The sequence below is a fragment of the Musca autumnalis genome, unplaced genomic scaffold (genome assembly GCF_047663935.1).
Source record: "Musca autumnalis isolate F117 unplaced genomic scaffold, ASM4766393v1 scaffold_3, whole genome shotgun sequence".
NCBI lineage: Eukaryota > Metazoa > Arthropoda > Insecta > Diptera > Muscidae > Musca > Musca autumnalis.
In genome coordinates, this window is record NW_027411866.1 from 55,581,476 (window position 1) to 55,602,013 (window position 20,538).

Here is a 20,538-nt window from a genome sequence, read left to right on the forward strand (position 1 = left end):
TGAAAAATTATTTGAAAGGGTTGTGGTAGCTTTTAATTTACATTTATGGGCTGTTTCTGCAAGACGATTCGAATTCAAATTGATCTAAATTACAACCAAACTCATATGTATTTTTCAAAAAAGAGTAGTTTGGTAGTATTTCGAGCAAATTTGAATATGGGTCGTCTTATGAAATTGAAATATAATGACTATAAAAACAATGGTATATTTCAAATATATCATTATAACAAGTGACCAAAGGCTATAGTCGGGACGGGGCCGACCATGTGGTACCCTACACCACTACCCCTGTGCATAAACTTTTCACTGGTAAACATTTCTTTTAGGGAATATAAACCGACTACCACCAAAAATGATATGCCTCTTTGTCTCTGGGACCTCCATAAACAACCAAAATTTCGTGACCATCCGATCAAAATTACGACCTGTAGCTTGATTGCAAAAAATGGAAGAATTGGATGCATTACCGACTATTGTGGTATCTCCCTTGTTTGACCACCTTCGCCAACCTGCTTTACACCAATGTAAAGGTAATATTTTCTTCTTCCATTGACAGGCTTTGTCGTTGGAATACCCCTACTAGAAGCCAATATATTCACAAAGAATAAAACTTTGAATTTGTCTCCAAATGAGTTTTTCCCCATTCCGACCCCTAAATATTATCCGGCTATCACCAAAATCAATAGGCTTCTTCCTATGTGGGACCTGCATCAACTCCCAAAAAATTCGTGACGATCCGATTAAAATTGCGACCTGTAGCGTGATTACAAACAAATCGGAAAATGGCATTCGTTACCGACTATTGCGATATCTCTGTTGTTTGAGCAGCTACGACAACCTTCTTTACATCGTTGTAAAGGTGATATTTTCTACTTTCCTTGCCAGATTTTGCTTTTGATATACCTCTTAAAGAAACAGAGATATTGGCTTTGAAATAAAACGTTGACCTTTCTCCAAATAAGTGTTTGCCCATTCCGACCCCTGAATATTATCCGACCATCATCATCTTCTTTCTTTTTGGGACCCCCATTAACCCCCAAAATTTCGTGACCATCCGATCAAAATTGCGACCTGTAGCGTGATTACAAAAAAAAATCGGAAAATGGGATGCATTATCGGCTATTGCCATATCTTTGCTATTTGACCACCTACGACAACCTGCTTTACACCGTTGTAAAGGTGATATTTTCTGCTTTCCTTTCCAGGTTTTGCTTTTGATATACCTCATAAAGAAACAGAGATATTGGCTTTGAAATAAAATGTTGACTTTTCTCCAAATAAGTGTTTGCCCATTCCGACCCCTAAATATTATCCGACCATCACTAAAATCAATACGCTTCTTCATCTGTGAGACCCCCATTAACCCTGAAATTTTTCGTGATGATCCGATTAATATTGCGACCTGTAGCGTGATTTCCAAAAAAATAGAAAAATGGGATGTATTACCGACTATTGCGATATCTCCGTTATTAGGTTACTTACGCCGACCTAGTTTGCATCATTGTAAAGGCGGGATCTTCTACTTTCATAGTCAGGCTTTGCTTTTGGAAAATTTCAACCAAAGCTGTGATATTTGTCAATATAATTAAAATCGCAAAAATGAAAATTGGGGTTTTATTTGCCACTTTTGCGATATCTTCGTTGTTTGATCACCTACGAGCACCTACTTTACATCATTAGAAAGGTGATATTTTCTGCTTCCATTGTCAGGTTTTGCTTTTGGTATACCCCATATAGAAGCTGAGACATTGGCTTTAGAAAAAAACGTTGTCTTTTTACCCACCTAAGTTTATTGCCCTTTCCGACCCCTAAATATTATCCGACCATGACCAAAATCAATAGGCTTCTTCCCCTCCGGGTCCCCCATCAACATCCAAAATTTCGTGACGATCCGATCAAAATTGCGGCCTGTAGCGTGATTACAAGGTTTAGATGGACAGACGGACAGACGGACGGACGGACTGACGGACGGACACACATAGCCAGATCGACTCAGCTCGCCGAGACATTCATTTTGATATATATAAGTATGGGTCTACGACCATTATTTCGATGCGTTACAAACTTTTTGGCCAAAACCAACTTATAATACCCTCCCCACATAGTGGTGTAGGGTATAAAAACCGATTGAGAGCAAATAAACACAAATAGGATATTTCTTTTTATGCTAGAAAATAGGTTTAATTACTCAAAAATACCCAAAAACATCTTAATAAATGCTTCTTTACTCGCTTACACAGAATTATGCAAAAGACGTGATTAAGATGCAAAATGTACAGCATCCTCGCTGCACCATGCCCTTGTAAAAATCATTGCTTCTTTCACATAATCAGATATAGTCACTTGCACTCATGATTCAACTACATTTTTGGCTCCAAGCAAAGATGCAGCCCGCATTCAATTGAACTCATGATTACTTTTTTTGGATACAAATCATTTTGATGGTTAATGAAAATAATATAAAATAAATTGTTTTTGTGTTATTAAGTATTTTATTTGTAAAAAGTTATTATAAATGTAAACATTGCTAAAATATGAAAATTTTACCAAATGGATTCAAATCGGATATTGCCAAAATGTGAAGAACGGAATGCATTTTTCATGATTCTGCATGGACTGCTTCAAAATAAGCTATTCAATCACTACTTCAAAAGGAACAACTTCAAATAAATTTTGCTGGATATTAATAGAGAACATGAAATCAATTTTATCGACTCTTTGCTGAGTTTTGGCTTAGGACAAATGAATTTTATTTCGAATAAATTACGTCGGTTTCTGGATCTTGTTTTCGTTTCAAATCGTTTCAATTTCCCCACCTACTTTACAATTTCCCCGTCAAATATGCACCATGTGCCTATCATTATAGAGTTAAATAATTTTGAATATGTTGCTAAACATTCGGATTCTATAGAATACAATTTAATTACAATGCTTGCAATTTTGTTGTGCTAAACTCATAACATAGTTCAATTGATTGGTTGTCGTTACTACCTTCTCAAGGACGTGCATTTAAATAGGAATCGGCTTTATAAGCTTCCTGCGTAATAAATTCCATAATCGATTTATTAGATCTGGTAATTATGACAATAATTATTATTATGACGATCGCGTGCAAGCGTGGTGCAATGGTATGCACACCCGCCTTGCACACATAAGGTCGTGGGTTCGATTCCCCGGCCAGGCAACATCAAAACACTTTTCAACGGTGGCAAAATACCCCTCAGTAATGTTGGTGACTTTTCCTGAGTATTTCAGCCATGTAAAACTTCTCTACTCGGACTCGGCGATAAACTGAAGATCCCATATCATTGAGCTAATATGAATCGGGGTGCACTCATTGATATGAGAGAAGTCTCCCTTGTCCCTTATGGGATGTTTGTGGAACAATTATATATTATAACTATGACGATCAAATAAAATTTCTTCATTATTAACATTCCATTAACAGTAAAATACAATGATTGCATCTCACAATCTCGCCAAGATGTTGTCAACATGTTTGCTACTTTTTTCCAATCCAATTTTGAGTCATCGACAAAGTTTAATAGAGTACATCCCAATTCAAATTCTATTCTTAGTGTTGGTAATTTAAATATATGCCAAGATGATGTTGTAGATGTCATTAGTAGGATAAAAAATAGCTTTAATAATGATGCGCACGGCTAATGTGTTAATTTAAAAACAAAAATCATTCAGTATCGTACCTGCTTTAACTCATTTATTCCGTTTGTCCTTGACTGAAGGAGTTCTTGTCGACAATTGGAAGGTAGCATCAATAACCCCTATATTAAAAATTGGGAAAAGGTTGATGTTTCTAGCTACAGGCCCATTTCAAGCTTTCATGTATTTCCAAATTATTTGAACACATAATTTTTAAGAAACTCTTTTTTATTTGCAAACTGTAATATCCCCAATTATAATACGACCAACTTAACATTCTTTACAAGTTTTTGTTTGTCAGCTCTTGAATCTGGTTGAAGTAATTTACACAGACCTACGCAAAGCATTTGATAAAGTATTACTCAGTATATTACTTGGAAACTTACAAACTTCGGGTGTGCCTCAGGGTAGTATTCTTGAGCCCCTTATTCTTAATCTGTTTACAATGATATATCATTTTGTTTTTTAAATTCTAAATTTCTTTTATATGCAGATGACTTAAAGTTTTTCTGCAAAGTGAGGTCATTGCCCGATATTAGTAATCTGCAAAGTGATTTAAATCACTGGATCTTTGGTGTCAAACAAATAAGCTTCATTTCAATCTATCAAAATGTTTTCACGTGTCTTATTATAGACTACTCAATCCCATTCAAAGATCTTTTAATATTGGCAAACAGACACTTATAACTCTTAGTTTCGTGATCTTGGAATTGTTTTTGATACGAACTTGTTCTTCATTCCACATATTGATCATATCATTCCAAAAGCCTATAAGGTCCTAAATTTGTTAAGAGAAACTGTGCCGAATTTTTCTAATCCAAATACTGTTAAGTTAATTTATACATATTTTGTTGGGTCCAAACTTGAGTATTCTTTCATTGTCTGGGATCCTCAATGCAAAATTCACATTTCACGCATAGAAAAAATGCAAAACAAATTTACTAAGATTACTCTAAAAATATGTTTCTTATCGAAATGCCGCCATACAGGTCCAAATATTTATTACTTGGTTTACAAAGTTTAGAATGTCGTTGAAAGTTGCAGTCAGCATGTTTTGTTTTTGATTTGCTGTTTTTGATGACAACATTGTTTCGTCAAATATATTATCCATGGTTACTCTATTTGTTCCTCCTAGAAATCTTTGCGTTGCCCGGGTCATTAATGGGCACATTTATGAGTTTGAATGACGTAAATAATCTACTTCAAAGAGAGTCAAAACCGAGTATTGATTTTACCACATAAAAAGAAGCTTTTAAAAAATGTGTGTACCACATTTATTCGAATTTACATTCTTAATACTTGTTATTTAAATATTTATACTTCAATTGTTATCATAGTCTGTAAAGATACTGGATCCCAGCAAAATTTGAAGGAAGGGGTTCCATGCGATGACGTGATTTCATAGAATCTTTTGCATTGGTTGAAATTAAGTTGTGAAAGACCCGATCTTTTCATTAGCATTTGAACCATGCAAAGGAAGTCGTGAAAGATCGGATCTTTTCTTCAGCATTTGGAACCATGCAAAGGAAGTAGTGAAAGATCCGATCTTTTTTCAGCATTTGAACCCATTCCATCGATCCAATAGATATGCATTTTGTGTTTTTATTTATACACATTTTTCTAAATATAAAAGATTAATTAATTACAATAGGCTTGATGTTGTCGGAGACTCGAAATCACAACCATCGTTGTTAAAACTCTCGTCGTAATGATAATGTCATTGCAAAGGGCTGGTGAAAATGACATGCCAAAGCATTGGGGGAAATGACATGCCAAAGCATTGGTAAAAATGACATTTCAAAGCATTTGTGTAAATGACATGCTTTGGATCCAAAAATGAATAGCATCTTGGGTCCACGCTCATATAAAATTCATCGATGAAAATGCTAAAAAGATGACATGCCAGATCACTTGCACCCATGATTGAATGGCATCTTTGGCATCGAACATTTTGCTGGGATTCCATTGACTAATAAATAAATAAATAAATAATCAAATAAATAAATAACTAAATAAATAAATAAATAAATAAATAAATAAATAAATAAATAAATAAATAAATAAATAAATAAATAAATAAATAAATAAATAAATAAATAAATAAATAAATAAATAAATAAATAAATAAATAAATAAATAAATAAATAAATAAATAAATAAATAAATAAATAAATAAATAAATAAATAAATAAATAAATAAATAAATAAATAAATAAATAAATAAATAAATAAATAAATAAATAAATAAATAAATAAATAAATAAATAAATAAATAAATAAATAAATAAATAAATAAATAAATAAATAAATAAATAAATAAATAAATAAATAAATAAATAAATAAATAAATAAATAAATAAATAAATAAATAAATAAATAAATAAATAAATAAATAAATAAATAAACAAATAAATAAATATATAAATAAACAAATAAATAAACAAATAAATAAATAAATAAATAGATAAATAAATAAATATGTAAATAAAATGGAAATATTCACTTCTTACAAAATTACGATGTTTTCATTTTCCAACATCTGCACCTTTATAAAATATTTTCTATGGTACAACAAATAACTTATAGCCAATCTGTGCAGTTAAAATATCAAATTTATTGAACAGCAGTCTGTCAAAAAATGCCATGGAATTGGTTTTGTCCTTCGAATTGGTTTTGTCCTTTACCAATTGTTCGTGTATCCAATAATATAACGACCATAAATGATAAACGATAAGCAATGCATGTATTCTTGGACGTTCTTGCAGCAGTTGGTCAGACACACTAATGGCGGTCCTGCTGAACATATACATACACAAATATTTACGGACGCACCAGTACTTGCACAGCTAGTACATAACCATAAGATACCATTTTGAAGCACTATGCCGAGCGAGTGTACTGCACCATTCATTGGAATGTCAGTCAGTCAAAGAAGGGAGGCAATGCACCAACAACACCCCTACCAGAATCTCTACAATTCCATGCCATTGCAATGGAGAATTGCTAAGAAGTGGGGATGCATTCGAACGTTTTCCAAAATGACCGTAATGGTGTAATATTATTAATACGTTCGCTTGTTATCAAATGGACTCTTCATGCAAAATGGACACCACGTTACTCTGGCATTTACATTCGCATTGTTTGCATTCGAAAATGTTTGCCATTTTTGATGGACGAATGTGTCAGACTCCAAATTGTATTCGTATCTCAAGCTCAATGCCAGTGTATGTGTGTGGAGGTGTGTGTTTTGGTGGTATCCAGTTGGCCAAGTCTCCCGAAAAGAATACCAAATGCGTGGTAATTCAATCGAATCTCGATGGCAATTGTAAATATATCCAATAAAATTATAATGTCCGAAAGACATATGAATTATGATTTTAGATTTACACAATGTTGGATGATTGCATTGTGAACCTCATCACTCCGCCTTTGCCATTGCAACATTATTCCGGCGGTTGTTCATCACAAACCGGTGCAGGACCAACAACATATTGTTGTATTTGCATATAAATGACGTTAGTAATACGCTAACAATAAGAGCGATCGAAAATGTTTACAAAAGCATTGAATCGCAAAATGATTTGGGCACTACAAATGTCGATTTGTCAATAGTTTCCTAAACTATAGATTTGATGAAATTCTACAGAAATAGGTTATTTTAATAAGAGTTAATGTATGATGTACATATAATGCTGTGCTATTCCAGATTATAATTTTGGCAACAATTATAGAAAAAATTGTAAAAGTCCGGGCCTGTTGTGTAGGATAATGTCAAAGAATTTCATCTGAGACTCTTATTATTTCTTTACCAGCTTTGATAATTGTCTATTTCCGAAAGCTCTGCTGTAAACTTGGGTTTCTTTTAAAAACTCCTGATTTGAATTTTCCAACGTTGAGATTGACCCGCATACCAAATTTCAGAATTTGTAAGCATTTAAAAAATGGTACTTTTCGTACACCTGTGTATAACCTTAACAAGTGAGCCAAGGCTATAGTCGGGTCGGGGCCGACTATGTGATACCCTACACCACTAGCCCTGTTCGCAAGCTTTTGACTAATAAAATTCAAAATATTAAAATTGGGATAGCTTAGCGCCTTTGCTCTGAATGTGTACATTAACACAGGTCAATTTTTTTGAAACGTATTTAAGTGCATCGACAGTACAACCCAAATAAAAAATGGAAAAGTGGGATGTATGCCAACCATCAATAGGCTTCTTTCTGTGTTAGACCCCCATCAACCCCCAAAATTTCGTGAGGATCCGATCAAAATTTCGTAGTGTGATTGCACAAAAATGGAAAAAGGGATGCATTACCGACTATTGCGATATATCTGTTGTTTGACCACCTATGACAACCTACTTCACATCGTTGTAAAGGTGATATTATCTACTTTCCTTGCCAGGTTTTGCTTTCGATATACCTCCTACAGAAGGGAGATATTAGCTTTGAAATAAAACGTTGGCCTTTTTTCCAAATATTTTTGTTTGTCACATTCCGACCCCTGAATAATATCCGACCATTATCAAAAATCAAATTTTCCTCTGTGGGACTCCCAACCTGTAGCGTGAATTCCAAAAGAGTGGAAATATGGGATGTATTACCGACTATTGCGATATCTCCGTTATTTGGATACCTACGCCAACCTGCTTTACATCATTGTAATGATGGGATTTTTTACTTTCATTGGCAGACTTTGCTTTTGGAAGGTCCAGAACCAAAGCTGTGATATTCGTCATTATTATTAAAATCGCAAAAATGAAAAATTGTGTTCTATTAGCGGCTTTTGCGATATCTTCATTGTTTGACCACCTACGACAACCTACGTAACATCGTTGCAAAGGTGATATTTTCTTCTTTCATCAGCAGGTTTTGCTTTTGATATACCCCTTTTAGAAGCAGAGATATTCGCTTTGAAATAAAACGTTGACTTTTTCTCCAAATAAGTTTTTTGCCCATTCCGACCTCTGAATATTATCCGACCATCACCAAAATCAATAGGCTTCTTTCTCTGTAGGATCCCCATTAGCCCCCAAAATTTCGTGACGATCCGATTAAAATTGCGACCTGTAGCGTGATTACAAAAAAATGAAAAAATGGGATGTATCGCCGACTATTGTGATATCTCCGTTATGTGGCCACCTACGCCAACCTACTTTGCATCACTGTAAAGATGGGATTTTCTACTTTCATAGTCAGGCTTTGCTTTTGGAAGATCCCCAACCGAAGCTGTGATATTCGTCATTATTATTAAAATCGCAAAAATTAAAAGTTGGGTTCTATTAGCGGCTATTGCGATATATTCGTTGTTTGATCACCTACGAGAACCTACTTTACATCATTAGAAAGGCGATATTTTCTACTTTCATGGCCAGGTTCTGCTTTTGGTATACCCCATATTGAAGCTGAGATATTCGTTTTGAAAAAAACGTTGTCTTTTTCTCCAAATAAGTTCTTTGCCCATTACGACCCCTAAATATTATCCGACCATCATCAAAATCAATAGGCTTCTTCATCTGTGTGACCCCCATTAACCCTCAAAATTTCGTGACGATCCGATCAAAATTGAGACCTGTAGCGTGATTTCCAAAAAAGTGGAAAAATAGGATGTATTACCTACTATTGCGATATCTCCGTTATTTGGTCACCTACGCCGACCTAGTTTACATCATAGTAAAGATAAGATCTTCTACTTTCACAGCCAGGCTTTGCTTTCGGAAAGTCCCCAACCAAAGCTGTGATATTCGTCATTATAATTAAAATTGCAAAAATGAAAATTTGGGTTTTATTTGCGACTATTGTGATATCTTCGTTGTTTGATCACCTACGAGAACCTACTTTACATCATTAGAAAGCCGATATTTTCTACTTTTATTGTCAGGTTTTGCTTTTGGTATACCCCGTATAGAAGCTGAGATATTCGCTTTGGAAAAAAGCGTTGTCTTTTTATCCACATAAGTTTTTTGCCCATTCCGACCCCTAAATATTATCCGACCATCACCAAAATCAATAGGCTTCTTCCCCTCCGGGACCCCCATCAACATCCAAAATTTCGTGACGATCCGATCAAAATTGCGACCTGTAGCGTGATTACAAGGTTTAGATGGACAGACGGACAGACGGACAGACGGACGGACGGACGGACTGACGGACGGACACACATAGCCAGATCGACTCAGCTCGTCGAGACATTCATTTTGGTATATATAAGTATGGGTCTACGACCATTATTTCGATGCGTTACAAACTTTTTGGCCAAAACCAACTTATAATACCCTCCCCACATAGTGGTGTAGGGTATAAAAAATTACCTTCTTATATCAACCATTTATACCAACCGCGAATCTCATTTATAACTCTATCACTCCTTCCAAGCGTAATAATAGTAATTTATATAAATACATAAGAATGAATTTCCGAAACCAACTCCTAAAATTTCACAAATGCCTGCTAACCCCTTTACACAATAACAAATTATATAAAATTCTGTACCATTTAGTACTTTATATAGTATGCATTTCTAAAACCATCTCCATATCTTAACCCCACATACCAACAGTGACTCTAAGAACAAATTTTAGAATTCCAGATCTGTTCCTACACCCGATACAACAGTTAGACCGCTTAGGTACTTTTCGTCAATTTATGGTACGTATTTTTTAAAACACGTCCATATACCGACGTTACACGCTAATACTCTCCCTAACTAAAAATATTCCAGCTCTGACCCTGCACCCAACCGCAAATTGAGTACAATTTAGTAATTTTCGTATACTTATGGTTCGTATTTCGATAATCACATATCTCAACCCAACACTGACAATAATACAAAATACGAACAGTTATCTTAATTCCAAATCTCAGAATTTCAGCAGTATGCATTTATCCAATACCAAATTGTACCAAACTTAGAACCATTTCGTACTCTTCGTACCCATAATTACGAATTTCCAAAACTACATCAATCCTTCACTTTAACAGTAATCTTAATTCCAAATTTCAGGATTCCAGCTCTATCCGTTCACCCAAATCCAACTTGTACTAAATTTAATACCATTATGTACTTTTCGTACCATAAGTACGTATTTCCAAAACTATCTGAATTCTACACCCCAATTTCAGGATTCGAGCTCTATCCGTTCATCCATATCCAAATTGTTCCAAATTTAGTACAATTTAGTACTTTTCGTAAGTACGAATTTCCACAACTCCTTTAATCCTACACTCCAACATTAATATTAATTCAACATTTCAGGATTGCAGCTCGATCCCTTCACCCAAATCCAAATTGTACCATTTTAAGTATCATTTAGTACCTTTCGTACACATAAGTACGAATTTTCAAAACTTCCTTAATCCTATACTCCAAAGATAATCTTAATTCCAAATTTTAAGATATCTGCTCTATCCGTTAACCCAAATTTAACTGTACCAAATTTAGTACCATTTAGTACTTTTCGTAGTTATAAGTACGAGTTTCCAAAACTATCTCAATCCTACACCCAAATAGCAATCTTAAATCCAAATTTTCAGGATTCCAGCTCTATCAGTTCACCCAAATCCAAATTGTACCAAATTTATTAGTACCATTTAGTACGCTTCATACCCATACCAAATATCCAAATTCTAGCTATATCCGTTAAAAATACACAATTGATACAAAATTAGTAACTTTTAGTATTTTTTGTACACTTGTAGCTCGAATTTTCAAAAACCCTTTGGTACATTTTTCTAACGCTCTATCAGTCACCCTCATTCGAAATTTCAGAATTCTAGCTGTTCCCGTTTGCCTAATACAAAGTGTACCATATTTAGTACCTTTTAGTACTTTTCGTGCCCTTCAGGTTCGCCCCTACACACCAACAGCAACACTCAAAACTTCAAGCTTTTAGCTTCAGCCGTTTCGTCTGGGCGATGATCTGTCAGTCAGTCACTTACTCCCTCACTTATCATTAAGCTCTTTTATACAATAAGATTTATTACAATTTAAAATTATAATAAACATGCCTGAAGAATAGGTCCGCAGCCTATCACCTTCCCGTAGGTTTTTTTAGTTTACTCGATGTTTTCGAGATAACGCCCAGGGTTTTAGGAGGATAGTAAGATAGAAAATTTGTGAATGGATATTCTGACGACAGAACTAAGTCCATTTGCGTATGTGTCTCCTGTCGACGGGGAAGATGAGCTCCTGCACACCCTCAAGATTCAAGATATATTTTATTGAGACGTTTACAAAATTATAGTGAAATATTAAACATTTAACAAAGAGAACTTAAAATTGTTGAGTATTATTTGAGTTTGTAGCGCGCTATAGCGTGCGTAACCGTCGATTGTACGAGCCCTAACCACTATTAATTCGTACACCAGGTATTTTTTCACTATTTAACATGAAACTTAATTAACATCAAATGTTTGTCTAAAGAGAATAAATTTTCATAAATCTTTGTAGGATTTATTTGTGAGGCACAGTAATATACTGGTAAATTGTTTTTCCATCGATTGGAAAATAAATATGGCCTGCAAGACGATTTTCGGAAAATTCGTTTTTGGTCCCCATACAAAGTACTATGAAAAATAAAGAGCTGCCAGGGGACACGGGTTATCGTTAACCGATCGTCATAAATTTTTGTAGAGATCATTTTTTAGCCACAATAATGAACTCCTAAAGTTTTTTCATCGATTGGACCATAATTGCGGCCTTTAGAAAATTTTCGTTAAAATGCACCTTTGACCCTATACAAATTACTATGGAAACAAAGATCGCTCGGTAGATACGGGTTAACGTTAACCAATCCCCCTAAAATTTCATATATAAGGTTTTTGCATCAAATGGAAACAAATTTAGGAGCTAGGAGCTCCAAAATAAAAATATTTTGTGTTTTTGGGTCGCCCTAATATACATACTTCAATAACACATTGTTGAAATATGCTCTGTGTACGAATTAATTGTGGTTAGGGCTCGTAAATCGATGCCTCTCCGTAAGTTCATCTTCTGCAAAAAGCAGAACATTTTACTTATTTTGGGTGTTGATAGAGTTTATATTAAGGAGGATGCACTTTAACATCAATATCCCGTAATATGTATTAGCCTCTCAAAGCCTATTGTATTCTCCAATGTAATACCTCTGAATATTCGTTCCGATATTAAAAGGTCGAGAATAAAGCTTTATGCATACGTCATTATAAATTGTAATGATATCACAAGACACAATTATGGACCACTCTGGCCATCTATCAAAATCTCGCAATCATGAAAAAGAAAGTGGAAAGCTAGCATCCAGGATAGTGGTGTAGGGTAACGATTATAAACCTTTCATACTTGTTGAATTCTAATTTTAATTAAACAGTTTTATCTTCTAGTTTTTAGCTTTCAGTGTTTTGATAAATTAAGGCTGGAGTATGTTTATTTTAAAACATATTCGTTCTTTGTTTGGTTATTTCTGAATTGGGTTGTGTAATCAATAATCTCTATGCATGCATTGATTTCATCGTCAACATTTAAGCCAATGAGCATGAAGTTTGAAGTTTCCCATTTCCATAAAAAGGACATTTCAGTTAAAATTATATATCGAAATGCCTAAATGTCGACTTGTGCACTCGATTACATATTCCCATTTCACAATTAGTATATTAGTACCGTTTTAATGGCTACAGAGTCTCATTGGCGAAAAGTCGAGAGTGGTTACGCTACATTTTCATAATCCCATCATTACGATAACCTTTTATGTAATTTGTGTACAACGACCACATCTATTATACACCCGGACGTAGATAACAAAAACACATGTGTATACGTTATGTTGTTTGGTTGTCTTTTATTCCAATATGATTTGATGATGACGACCGTCATATACTTGGAATATTGGATGAATAAATGTAGTACACTGTTACATTTTGTTAATAGGTTTTTGGTAAAAAAACGAAACGGTTTATGACTTCATTGTCAAGGGAAACATTGGCGCAGATTTGGAACTATGAATCATTTAAATTTAAACTAATTGTTACTGATATGATATCTAATGAAATACAATTGCCCAAACGAGTGTACAAGGGAAACATAAAAAAACTTACTTTTATAAAAATTTACAAAATTTTGAAATGTTGTTTTGTTTGCAGTGAACTTGCTGTTAGTAAATAAACACCGTGTGCGCCTTAACTAACATTAAATGAAAGGTGCATACACCTGGGAAGCCGGAGGGATTTTCAAATAAATCGCGGACAAAGTTCACATCTTGAGGGGTTTTCTAGGTTTTCACGATTTTTCTTGAAAACCGCAAGTCCTATCTTAATGGTACTAAAGCAAATGTTATAGCAGTGAAAATTCTCTACAAGGTTGACCTCTATGACTTTTTTCTAGGTTTTACCATTTTTTGAGATATAGAAGTTCAAATTGGGGCAAATGTCGTTCGTTGGTAATGGCATCAGTTGAGCACGGCTGTACTGATTTGGATAATTCGTTTTTTGAAACGTTCACATGACTCAACTTAGATTTTAATACAAAGAAAATATGACCACGCCCACTTTCACGCCCTCTTTATTTCAATTTCAGGTTTTTACGGAAAGAAAACTTTACCATGCCCACTTTTTTCAATTAACAATTTAAATGTATTCTGCAAAAACTGCTGGACCGATTTTCCAAAATTTATCAGGGAATGTACAGGGCTACATATTTGAGAGTTGGGCAGTCTAACTCTCAAATGTACGATTCGGATCAATATCTCGTTTAATGGACACCGGTAATTTGACAAAACTGCGTATACTTAATTTCACACATTGGTTTTTATGATGTTACTCATTCGTTTTTGAACGAGGACAGTGATCCAGATCGTTCAATTGAACGAGATTGCCCAACTCTAACATATTTTAATGCATTCCAGAGGCCCCCTCTGGTAGGGTACCTCCCCTATGCGATATTTAAAAAAAAAACGCTATATTTGCAAAAATTACGCATGCATCGGTTTAAACATTTACGGATTAATCTACAATCTAGGTACTTCTTTGGGATCTAAAGACCCAACCACGCCTTTAAAAGTAAAAGCTCAATTATTGCCGTTATTATGTATATTTTATGAATTTTGGAGGATGTGGGTTAGCTTCCCCTCGTCTTTCTTTTATATACGGTGCGCCTTAACTAACTTTAAATGAAAGCTGCTTACATCTGGAAAGTTTTTGGGGATTCTGAAACTGCAATGTTCATAGATGAATAAAATAAAAAAAATAAAAAATCGCCGGATGGGTTTTCAATTGAATCGCGGTCAAAATTCACATTTTTAGGGTTTTTTGGCTTTCACGATTTTGCTTGGTAACGGCATGTCCTATCGGAATGAAACTAAATAAAATAATGTGGTGGATTTTCACTGCTACAATATTTTCTTTGGTCCCATTTCTATAGAAGTTGCAGTTTACAAACAAAATCCTGAAACCCTAAAATAACCATAAAAAAAGTGAACTTTGGCCGCGATTTTTTAAAAATTTCTCCAGTTAATTTTTAGTTTTTAGGATTTTTCTCATCTATGAACATTTGTGTTTAAGAATCCGAAAAAATTTCCCAGGTGTAAGCGGTTTTCATTTAAAATTAGATAAGGCGCTCCGTGCATTGTTTTATAAGGAGGCTATACAGTCAATGCATTGTCCCAATTTGAACTTCTATATCTCAAAAATCGTAAAACCTAGGAAACATTTGTGAAGGTCAATATTGTAGAGAATTTCCACTGCTACAAGAAAAATCGTGAAAAACCTAGAAAACCCCTAAAGTTGTGAACTTTGACCGCGATTTACTTGAAAATCCCTCAGGCGATTTCTTTTTTGTTTTTTTTTTTTTTTATTTTTCTCATCTACGAACATTGTAGTTTTATAATCCGCAAAAACTTCTGAAGTAGGCACTCCAATTCCTTACATTTTAACAGCATTTGGATGCGATCCAACGATTGACATCCATTTCTCACATTTAAATTGCATCCGGATGCACTTCAAGGGAGTCGTGAAAAAGGCACTCCGTTCGATACATTTTACAAGCAGTTGCTTAGTGATCCCTAGCAAGCAAGCCAATCTGGAGATACCTACAACTACAGAATTTTTTCAAAGATAGAAAATAAAATTTGTATATAAAACAAGCTGAGCCCGGTGCGCTTCGCTACCCCGACTAAGATAAATTATAATGGAATGTTATATTTATATAAACTTTTTTATATTTTAACGTATAAATATAGGATATATGAAGGCGTTCTCTACCCATTCAGGGCTGTTATGGAGCCACTATGGTATTTTTGTATGTTTCAGGAGGTAACACTCCTCCTAAAGCCTTTCAACTATAAGTAGTCCTACTTGGTAACGGCATGTCCTATCGGAATGAAACTAAATAAAATAATGTGGTGGATTTTCACTGCTACAACATTTTCTTTGGTCCCATTTCTATAGAAGTTGCAGTTTACAAACAAAATCCTGAAACCCTAAAATAACCATAAAAAAAGTGAACTTTGACCGCGATTTTTTAAAAATTTCTCCAGTTAATTTTTATTTTTTAGGATTTTTCTCATCTATGAACATTTGTGTTTAAGAATCCGAAAAAATTTCCCAGGTGTAAGCGGTTTTCATTTAAAATTAGATAAGGCGCTCCGTGCATTGTTTTATAAGGAGGCTATACAGTCAATGCATTGTCCCAATTTGAATTTCTATATCTCAAAAATCGTAAAACCTAGGAAACATATGTGAAGGTCAATATTGTAGAGAATTTTCACTGCTACAATATAATTATTGTTCCATTACAATAGGATTTGCGGTTTCCAAGAAAAATCGTGAAAAACCTAGAAAACCCCTAAAGTTGTGAACTTTGGCCGCGATTTACTTGATACTCCCTCAGGCGATTTCTTTTTTGTTATTTTTTTTTTTTTTTTTTTTGATTTTTCTCATCTACGAACATTGTAGTTTTATAATCCGCAAAAACTTCTGAAGTAGGCACTCCAATTCCTTACATTTTAACAGCATTTGGATGCGATCCAACGATTGACATCCATTTCTCACATTTAAATTGAATCCGGATGCACTTCAAGGGAGTCGTGAAAAAGGCACTCCGTTCGATACATTTTACAAGCAGTTGCTTAGTGATCCCTAGCAAGCAAGCCAATCTGGAGATACCTACAACTACAGAATTTTTTCAAAGATAGAAAATAATATTTATATAAAACAAGCTGAACCCGGCGCGCTTCGCTACCCCGACTAAGATAAATTATAATGGAATGTTATATTTATATAAACTTTTTTATATTTTAACGTATAAATATAGGATATATGAAGGCGTTCTCTACCCATTCAGGGCTGTTATGGAACCACTATGGTATTTTTGTATGTTTCAGGAGGTAACACTCCACCTAAAGCCTTTCAACTATAAGTAGTCCTACTTAGGTTATACTCGTATAATCTTACACTATCAACTTCTCTTTATTTCTACAGATTGGATTTAGATCTACCTGAGTGAATTAACCCACTTAGCGCCGACAATTTTTTTTTTTTTTTTGAGAAAACTTAAAATTGTATATGAAAAGGATATTTTTGAGACTTTTTAAGCATTTTTTTACAAATAACTTTTTTTCTCTAAAACGTGTAGTTTTCCTGCAATCGGGCCTTCTTTTAAAAGTGCCAAAAATTTTGGAGGGTAATATAGGTGTATTCTCATATACCGATCCCTCGGTTTTTGATTCAGATAACACTCTTACTACATTCCTAACAAATCCCTGACTTTATATGAATCAAACATTTATGATTAAACTTTTCTTCTTCTTTATTGCATATTCGATATTCGAATGTTAGCGACCATATTACATTTCATGTATAATATTTTATATATCATTGACAAAATATGAAAATAATTCTCTATTTCTTGCGACACTTATTAAATTTTCTGCATTTCGGAATTCTGTCCATTGTTGAATATTTTGGAGCCAGGACATCTCTTGTCTTCCTCTGCTACGCTTTCCTTCTATACTGGCTTGTAGAATTGATTGTAGAATGTGGTATTTTGAGTTTCGCATTATATGCCCAAGATATGCAATTTTTCTCCTTTTTATATGATTGAAGAGTTCTCTTGTTCTGTTTAATCTGCGTAGGACCTCGTCATTTGGCACGTGAGCTATCCATGGGATTTTAAGAATTCTCCGATATATCCACATTTCGAATGCTTCTAATCGCTTGACGTCTACTGCTTTTATAGTCCATACTTCCGTTGCGTATAACAGTACTGGCCATATGTAGGCTTTTATGAACCTTGTCTTTGTTGTGATGTTAATATCATGACTTGTCAAAACTTTTCTATATTTGTGAAAGGCGTCTCTTGCCATTTCTATCCGGCATTTAATTTCTTTGGAGTTATCCCACTGATCATTTATTGAGAACCCGAGATATTTGAAGCTCGACACTCTCTCGAGTGGAGTATTGTGAATTATTATATTCATGTTTTCGTAATTGTTTTTTCTGCTTATTATCATATATTTAGTTTTCTTGATGTTTAATTTTAATCCATATCTTTCACTACACGCAGTTAGTCTGTTGACAAGATTTTGTAAACCTGATAGGCTGTCTGCTATTAGTGTAGTATCGTCAGCGTATCTAATATTGTTTATATAAGCATTATTTATGAGGATTCCTTCTTTAGTGTTATTTATTGCTTCTTTGAATATTTTTTCCGAGTATATATTAAACAGTAGTGGGGCCAGAGTACAACCCTGTCTTACTCCTTTGGATATAGATATTTCTTCCGTCATTTCTCCGTTGATATTAACATGTGCGGTTTGGTGCCAATACAGACTTTTAATGCATCTAATTTCTTTTCCCCCTATTCCAATTGACGCCAAAATATCAATGAGCTTGTCATGTTGTACGGTGTCAAATGCCTTCTCGTAGTCGATGAAGCACATAAAAACGTCTTTATGGACACTTCTACATTTTTGGACCAACACTTGTACGCAGAATAGTGCTTCTCTGGTTCCTTTTGCTTCTTTAAAACCAAATTGTGTTTCGCCCATTTCTTGTTCGCATTTTTCGTATATCCGTCTATGTATAATTTTCAGAAAAATTTTTAAGGCGTGACTCATCAAGCTAATAAGTCGGTACTCGTTGCATCTTTTGGGGTGAGATTTCTTTGGAATGGTTATAAATGTGGACTTCAGCCAATCCTCTGGGTATTTTCCGGTGTCATAAATATAGTTAAATAGTTTCGTTAACAGATCAATATTGTTATCATTTATCATTTTTAGTATCTCGGCAGGTATTTCATCAGGACCCGTGGCTTTTCGTTCTCGGAGGGATTTTATTGCATCTTCAACTTCGTTGTTTGTTATTGCCTCGCCTGTCATTTGCTGTGATATCCGGTAGTCATAATCAGATCTAGTAGGATCATTGAATAAGTTTTGAATATATTCTTTCCAGATGTTTTTCTTCTCAGCGGTTTCAAAAACGGGTTCATTATTGTTATTGTAAAGGACTGATGAATTATTATTTCTGTATATGCCGGCTGCTTCTTTCATTTTCTTGTGTAACTGAAAGTCGTCGTGCAGTGTCATCAGTCGTTCAATTTCTTGGCATTGACTGTTAAGATGGTTGTTTTTGGCTATACGCACTTCCCTTTGAATTTCCCTGTTGATTTCCCAATACATCTCGTAGTTACTATTTTTGTATTTTCTACGCTCATCCATCAGTTGAAGTATCTCTTCAGTCATCCAGCTTTTACTTTTTGGTTTTGTGTAGTTTCCAAGCGTGTTACGTGCAATTGAATTGATTGTGGTCTTCACACTGTTCCATATATTTTCCACGTCATTCCTGTTGATATTGATTAGCTCTGTGTTGACTTGAGAAGAAACGCCAGACCTTATTGTAGGATTTCCGAGTTTTCCGATGTCAATTTTTCGATTTCGTGTTTTCTTTGATTGACGTGCTAGTTTTATGTGGATTTTTGCCATCAGAAGATTGTGATCAGATGGTACATCTGCGCTAGGGTATGTTGTGACCTTTCTTACAGATGAGCAATGTCGCCTGTTTATAAGTATGAAATCTATTTGATTTCTTATTACATTGCCGACTCTATCTTGGGGGGATTTCCAAGTATATAACCTTCTTGGCGGTAGGGTGAACAGGGTATTGGTAATTTTCATTTTAAATTCCTGACAAAATTCGATGAGTCTGTCACCTCTTTCATTTCTGTCTCCTAGACCATATCTTCCTTTTACTCCTGCAACTATATCGCTTCCTACCTTTGCATTGAAATCGCCTTGGATTATGGTTATTTCATGCGGTTTTGTTATTTTAATTAGTTCTTCGACTTCAGTGTAGAAGGTTTCAATCTCGTCATTACTTTTGTCTGCTGTAGGTGCATAGACTTGAATTATATTAACGTTGACTGGATTTGCTGATATTTTTATTATCATAGTTCTGTCAGATTTTGGAATGAATCCGATGACACTTTTGGCTATATGTTCTTTCACTATAATGCCAACTCCATTCCGATGATTTCTATTCGAGTTACCTGAAAAGTATATTTTGGCATTTTGAGATATAAAATCTCCAGAGTTTGGCCACCAAGTTTCACACACTCCTAGTATGTCCACATTGAGTCTGTCCATTTCAGCTATTGTATTGTTTAGTTTACCTGCTTCATATAAACTTCGGATATTCCATGTACCAATATTAAGTGTCTTTTTGGTTTTACCTCCGGGGATTCTTAGCACCCTCGAGTTACCGGAGATTGAGGGCCGTGTATTTTGTTCTGCATTCATTGTTATATGGTTTTCAAGGGATAAATACATCAGTGATTTCCCCTTATCTTCTGATGGGTTTAAAGTTTACCGTCTTCGTTTCAGCCGCTCTTCTTAGAGTACAGACGCTGTTTGCA